We start from the raw sequence: 7,154 nt of genomic DNA on the forward strand, positions 1-7,154 counted from the left end.
TAATTTTTGGTTACAGATAAAAGATTATTTTATTATTTACCTTTTAAGATAACCTTATAAGACTATTAAAAGAATCACAAATCAAAACTTTTATACAAAAATCAATCAAATCTATTTTAAATCTGTAGAATGCACATCCACTCATCAGCAAGTTTTGTTAAATGCTATCAGGAAGCTGAGGGCAAAATGGGTATAAGAAATCAATCATCACCAGTCCAGCTTCAGTGAGACACGTCCACCAGTGCTGCCATTGTTCTTGTTCCTTGATCTTAAAAACTCCCTACCTTAACTATTAAGAGTGTGCCTTTCTTCTTATTTTCAATTTTTAAAATGCATTGGTTATTTTATTTATTTACATTTCAAATGTTATCCCCTTTTCTCGTTTCCCCTCCCCAAACTCTCTATCCCATCCCCACTTTCCCTGCTTCTATGATGGTGCTCTCCCACCCACCTACCCACTCACACCTCACCACTCTAGCATTCCCCTTACACTGGGGTATCAAGCCTTCACAGGACCAAGAGTCTCCCCTCCCATTGATGCCCAACTAGGCCATCCTCTGCTATACATATGCTGCTGGAGTCATGAGTTCCTCCATGTATACTCTTTGGTTGATGGTTTAGTCCCTGGGAGCTCTGGGGGGTCCATTTAGTTAATATTGTTTTTCTTCCTATGGGGTTGCAAACCCCTTCAGCTCCTTCAGTCCTTCCTCTAACTCTTCCTTTGGAGTCCCTGGACTCAGTCCAATGGTTTGCTGTGAGCACCTGCCTTTTTATTTGTCAGGCACTGACAGATCCTCTCAAGAGACAACTATATCAGGCTTCTGTCTGCAAGCACTTCTTGGCATCAGCAATAGTGTCTGGGTTTGGTGACTGCATGTGGGATGGATCCCCAGGTGGGGCAGTCTCTGAATGGCCTTTCCTTCAGTTTCTGCTCCAATTTTTGTTCCTGTGTTCCCTTTAGACAGGAACAATTCTGAGCTAAACATTTTGAGATGTGTGGGTGGCCCCATACTTCAACCTAGGGCCATGCTTATCTACTGGAGGTGGTCTCTACAGGTTCTTTCTCCCATCTATTGGGTATTTCAGCTAATGTCATTTGCATTGGGTCCTGGGAAACTCTTGCTTCCCTGGATTCTGGGATATTCTACTGGCTACTCCAATTTTCCACCCCCAGTGCTACATATTTCTATTAATTTTCCTGACCCTATGTACTTCTCTTCTGTCTCTTCCCATACCTGATTCTGCCTCCTTCCTCCTCCTCCCTCCCAGGTCCCTTTCTCCCTCTACTTCCCGTGATTATTTTGTTGCTCCTTCTATGTAGGATTGAAGCATACACACTTTGGTCTTTCTTCTTCTTAACCTCCATATGGTTTCTGAGTTGTATCCTAGGTATTCTGAACTTTTGGGCTAATATCCACTTACCAGTGAGGAAATACCATGTATGTTCTTTTGTGATTGGGTTACCTCACTCAGGATGATATTCTCCAGATCCATCCATTTCCCTAAGAATTTCATAAATTTATTGTTTTTAATAGCTGAGTAGTACTCCATTGTGTAAATGTACCACAATTTCTGTATCCACTCCTCTGTTGAGGGACATCTGGGTTCTTTCCAGCTTATGGCTATTATAAATAAGGCTGCTATGAATATAGTGGAGCATGTGTCCTTATTACATGTTGTAGCATCTTTTAGGTATATGCCCAGGAGTGGTATAGCTGGGTCCTCCAGTAGAACTATGTCCAATTTCCGGAGGAACTGCCAAACTGATTTCCAGAGTGGTTGTACCAGCTTGCAATCCCACCAACAATGGAGGAGTGTTCCTCTTTCTTCACAACCTCTCCAGCATTTGCTGTCCCCTGAGTTTTTTTATCCTAGCCATTCTGACTGGTGTGAGGTGGAATCTCAGGGTTGTTTTGATTTGCATTTCCCTGATGACTAAGGATGTTGAACATCTCTTTAGGTGCTTCTCAGCCATTAGATAATCCTCCATTGAGAATTGGTTGTTTAGCTCTGTATCCCATTTTTTAATAGGGTTATTTGATTCTCTGGAGTCTAACTTATTGAATTGGTTGTATATATTGGATATTAGCTCTCTAAAGATCTTTTCCCAATCTGTGGGTTGCTGTTTTGTCCTATTGACAGTGTCCTTTGCCTTACAGAAGCTTTGTAATTTTGTGAGGTCCCATTTGTCAATACTTGATCTTAGAGCATAAGCCATTGGTGTTCTGCTCAGGAAAATTTCCCCTGTGCCCATGTGTTTTTCCAACTTCCTCTTTTTATTAGGTTCAGCATATCTGTTTGTTTTGTTCTGTCTTGTCTTGCTTTGTTTTGGAAATCCAATACTTTATTTCAAAACATGAAGGAAAAAAGATACTTGGAACGGAGATACTGTGCATGGAATTGGTGATGCCAGTCCCAGAAGCCAGGGGTAACTAAACATTAATCCTCCCAGTAACAGGTGTGGGATATCTCTAGAATTTATTGGCCAGAAAAACTCCAAAGACCCCTCCAAACAGTACAGGTTATAGCCATTGCCATTGAGTAATCTGTCAAACTGGATAGTAAGACCATCAAAGAGACCACAGGACTTGTTACAGAGTATAGCAAAACCATACTGTGATAGTTTCTTCCTTGCTGGCTGGGCTTCAAATGATGATATTACTAAGAATACAAAATTTGTTGTAGGTTTGCATTCAGATTCTATCCAGGGATTGAAAATACTTAGGTAAAATATAAATAGATTTAACATATTTAAAGCACTTACTGAAGTCTATAAATATTTTTTACTTTATCCATGTTCTTTTTTTTTGTTTATAGAACATGATTTTAATATTTTCAACTGTTAATATTAAACAAACAGAAAAATTATTTTAAGATATATTTTGTTGTTATGTCCTCATTTTCATTTCTGATTTTATTAATTTGGATACTGTCTCTGTGCCCTCTAGTTAGTTAGGCTAAGGGTTTATCTATATGGTTGATTTTCTCTAAAAACTGGTTGATTCTTTGTACAGTTCCTTTTTGTTTCTATTTGGTTGATTTCAGCACTGAGTTTGATTATTTCCTGCTGTCTACTCTTCTTGGGTGTATTTGCTTCTTCTACGACTCCTGATTTCTTTCCTAGGTTTTCTATCTCCAGGGTTGTTTCTCTTTCTAATTTCTTTATTGTTTCTATTTCTATTTTTAGATTCTGGATGAGTTTGCTCATTTCCTTCACTTGTTTGATTGTGTTTTTCTGTAGTTCTTTAAGGGATTTTTGTGTTTTCTCTCGAGGGGCTTCTAGCTGTTTACCTGTGTTCTCCTGTATTTCTTTGAGGGAGTTATTTAAGTCCTTCTTAAGATCCTATATCATCATCATGAGAAGGGATTTTATATCTGAATCTTGCTTTTCTGGGGTGATGGTGTGTCCAGGATTTGCTATGGTAGGAGAATTGGTTTCTGATGATGCCAAGTAACCTTGCTTTCTGTTGCTTAATTCTTAGCTTGCCCCACATCATCTGGTTATCTCTAGTGCTACCTGCCCTTGCTAAATCTGACTGAATCCTGTCCTTCCTGTGATCCTGGTTGTGTCAGAACTCCTCAGAGTCAAGCTGTCTCTGTGATCCTGTGATTCTGGGATCCTGTGACCCTGGGCTTGTTAGAGTACCTGAGAGTGCAGCAGCTTCCTCTGGGTGTTGTGGGATTGGCTTCAGAGCCTGGGCCGAAGGTATACTCAGGACACCAGCCCAGAAATACTGGAAGGCACCCAAGCCACTCTGCTGGTAGAGTTTCTGTGTGCCTGGTCCTGCTGATCCCAGTTACTCCTGGTGTTGGGACAGATGTTGTGTCCTCCTTACCTCTGATCCTGAGAGTGTCAGAGCGCCTGGGAGTGGAGCTTCCTCTGGGTGTTGAGGGACTGGCTTCAGAGCTTGCACCCAAGGTCTGCTCAGGACACCAGCCCAGAGAGACTGGAAGGAACCCGAGCCACTCTGCTTGTGGAGTTCCTGTGTGCCTAGTCCCACTGGTCCCAGTTCCTCCGGGTGTTGGGACAGATGTTGTGTCCTCCTTACCTCTGATCCTGAGAGTGTCACAGCACCTGAGAGTGGAGCTTCCTCTGGGTGTGGTGCGACTGCCTGCAGAGCTTGTGCCCAAGGTCCACTCAGGACACTTGTTCTATGTCTTTTTATTGTGGAATTGAGTCCATTGATGTTAAGAAATATTAAGGAATAGTGATTGTTGCTTCCTGTTATTTTTTTGTTATTTTTATGTTTGTGTGGCTATCTTCTTTTGGGTTTGTTGAAAGAAGATTACTTTCTTGCTTTTTCTGTGTTGTAGTTTCCCTCTTGTGTTACATTTTCCATCTATTATCCTTTGTAGGGCTGGATTTGTGGAAAGATATTGTGTAAATTTGGCTTATTGTGTAAATTTGGTTTTCTCATGGAATATCTTGTTTTCTCCATCTATGGTAATTGAGAGTTTTGCTGGGTATAGTAGCCTGGGCTGACATTTGTGTTCTCTTAGTGTCTGTATGAGATCTGCCCAGGATCTTCTAGCTTTCATATTCTCTGGTGAGAAGTTTGGTGTAATTCTGATAGGTCTGCCTTTATGTGTTACTTGACCTTTTTCCCTTAGTACCTAAGAATATTTTTAATATTCTTTCCTTTTTTTGTGTGCATCTGTTGTTTTGCTATTATGTGACAGGAGGAATTTCTTTTCTGGTCCAATCTATTTGGAGTTCTGTAGGCCTCTTGTATGTCTATGTGCATCTCTTTCTTTAGGTAAGGGAAGTTTTTTTTTCCTTTATATTTGTTGAAGATATTTCCTGGACCTTTAATTTGGGAATCTTCACTCTCTTCTATACCTATTATCCTTAGGATTGGTCTTCTCATTGTGTCCTGGATGTTTTGGGTTAGGGGCCTTTTGTATTTTGCATTTTCTTTCACTGTTGTGTCAATGTTTTCTATGGTATCTTCTGTACCTGAGATTCTCTCTTCTATCTCTTCTATTTTGTTGGTGATGCTTGTGTCTATGCCTCCTGATGTCTTTCCTAGGTTTTCTATCTCCTGGGTTGTGTCCCTTTGTGATTTCTTTTTTATTTCTATTTCCATTTTTAGATCCTGGAAAGTTTTGTTCAATTGCTTTACCTGCTTGGTTGTGTTTTCCTCTAATTCTTTAAGGAATTTTGTGTTTCCTCTTTAAGGGCTTCTTGCTGTTTACCTGTGTTCCCCTGTATTTCTCTAAGGGAGTTATTTATGTCCTTCTTAAAGTCCTGCATCATCATCATGAGATGTGATTTTAAATCAGTCTTGCTTTTCTGGTGTGTTGGTGTATCCAGGGCTTGCTGTGGTGGAAGAACTATTTTCTGATGATGCCAAGTAGCCTTGGTTTCTGTTGCTTATGTTCTTGCCCTTGCCTCTTGCAGTCTGGTTATTTTTGATGTTTGCTGGTCTTGCTGTCTCTGACTGTGGCTTGTTCCTCCTACAAGCCTGTGTGTCAGTACTCCTGGGAGACCAGTTCTCTCTGGGAGGAATTTGAGTATGGAGAGCTATGGTACAGGGTCAACTCTGGGGTGCAGATAGAGATCAGAAGGATCCTGTCCCCAGCTGATCCTTGGTTCCTGTGTCCTGGTGGCTCTGAGTGGGTCCATCTTGGGCCAGGAATTTGAGCAGAAGTGGTGGTCTTACCCTGTGCACACAGGTGTCTTAGCACTCCTAGGAGACCAGCTCTCTCCTGGCAGTATTTGTGTATGGAGCATTGTGGCAAAGGATGAGCTCTGGGCACAGGATTAGCTCCGGGCACAGATGGAAACTGGATCCTGTCCCAGGTTGCTCCTTAGTTCCTGTGTCCTGAGGTCTCTGGGAAGGTCCCTCAGAACAGAATTGGTGGTCTTACTTGTGCTCACAGGTGTGTCCTCACTCCTGGGAGACCAGCTCTCTCCTGGTAGTATTTGGATATGGAGAGCTGTGGTATAGGGTCAGCTCTGGGGTCTCCTGTATTTCTGCAAGGGAGTTATTTATATCATCTACATGAGATGGGATTTTAGATCAGAATCTTACTTTTCAGTTGTGTTAGAGTTTGCTGTGGTAGGAGAAGTGGCATTGGTTTCTGTTGCTTATGTTCTTGTGATTGCCTCTCACCCTCTGGTTATCTCTGGTGTTAACTGGCCTTTCTGTCTCGACTGGAGCTTGTCTCTCCTTTGATCCTGGTTATATTAGGCCTCCTTGGGTCAAGCTGTCTCTGAGTGTGAGAGGGGTTCTGGAGTACCTGATCTGTGATCCTGGCTCTGGAAGACCTCCTGGGAGTCAAGCTGACTCTGGGTGTGGGCAGGTTATGTACATGCTAGAGTGTAGGATCTGGTCCTGGGGACAGTTGAGAACCAGAAGGAAGGTGTGTCTCTTGCAAGGCTGGAGGTCCTGTGTCCTTTGGGTCCTGGGGAGTCCCAGTTAGGCCAGGTATTAGAGCAGTGAGGGAACTCACCTGTGAGCCTGGAGTTGTCGGAACTCCTAGGGCTCAAGTTGTTTCTGGGTGTTCACAGGGTGAGGTGGGAAGAACAGTTTGCCTTTCTGAACTTGAAATTGTTCCCTAAGATTTTCTACATCAGAGCTAGTAGCAAAATATCTTAACCTAGTTTGACTAACAATCTTATTTTTCCAAATGCTTTCTAAGTGTGTTGGTCACTGCTGACAATTTGCATCTCTAAATTCTGAATCATTAATCTGCTCCAACAGCAATGCCTGAAAGAGATTAAGCACCCCAGTGAGGGGATAAAGACTACTAAGAGTTTTTAAGTAATTCTTGGATCAGAAGGGATGTGAGGACAGCAAGCAGAGCAGAAAACCATAATAGTATGAAGTCCTCAGAACACTTAGCCTTTGGGGCCAGGCCTCAACCTAGGCATACCCATCCTGATTGTGTTAAACAGTGAGCTGCAATCCATGAATTCTAAAGGCATTTTTCCTTACTTCTGCATTGCCCTTAGTATTCAGGATCATAAAACATAACACATGACAAGTTATTTCATTGTATACCTTAAGAATATTCAGTTATACATTCATTTCAAAAGGTATAAAAACTGGAGAGAAAATATAGCTGGTAACAAAGCAGACGTGTTCAGTAGAGTAGAACGCGAAGGAAGGAGACAAAAAAGGCATGGTATTAGGGGATGAGGAAGGAGT

This window comes from Mastomys coucha, chromosome X (genome assembly GCF_008632895.1).
Source record: "Mastomys coucha isolate ucsf_1 chromosome X, UCSF_Mcou_1, whole genome shotgun sequence".
NCBI classification, from domain to species: Eukaryota; Metazoa; Chordata; class Mammalia; order Rodentia; family Muridae; genus Mastomys; species Mastomys coucha.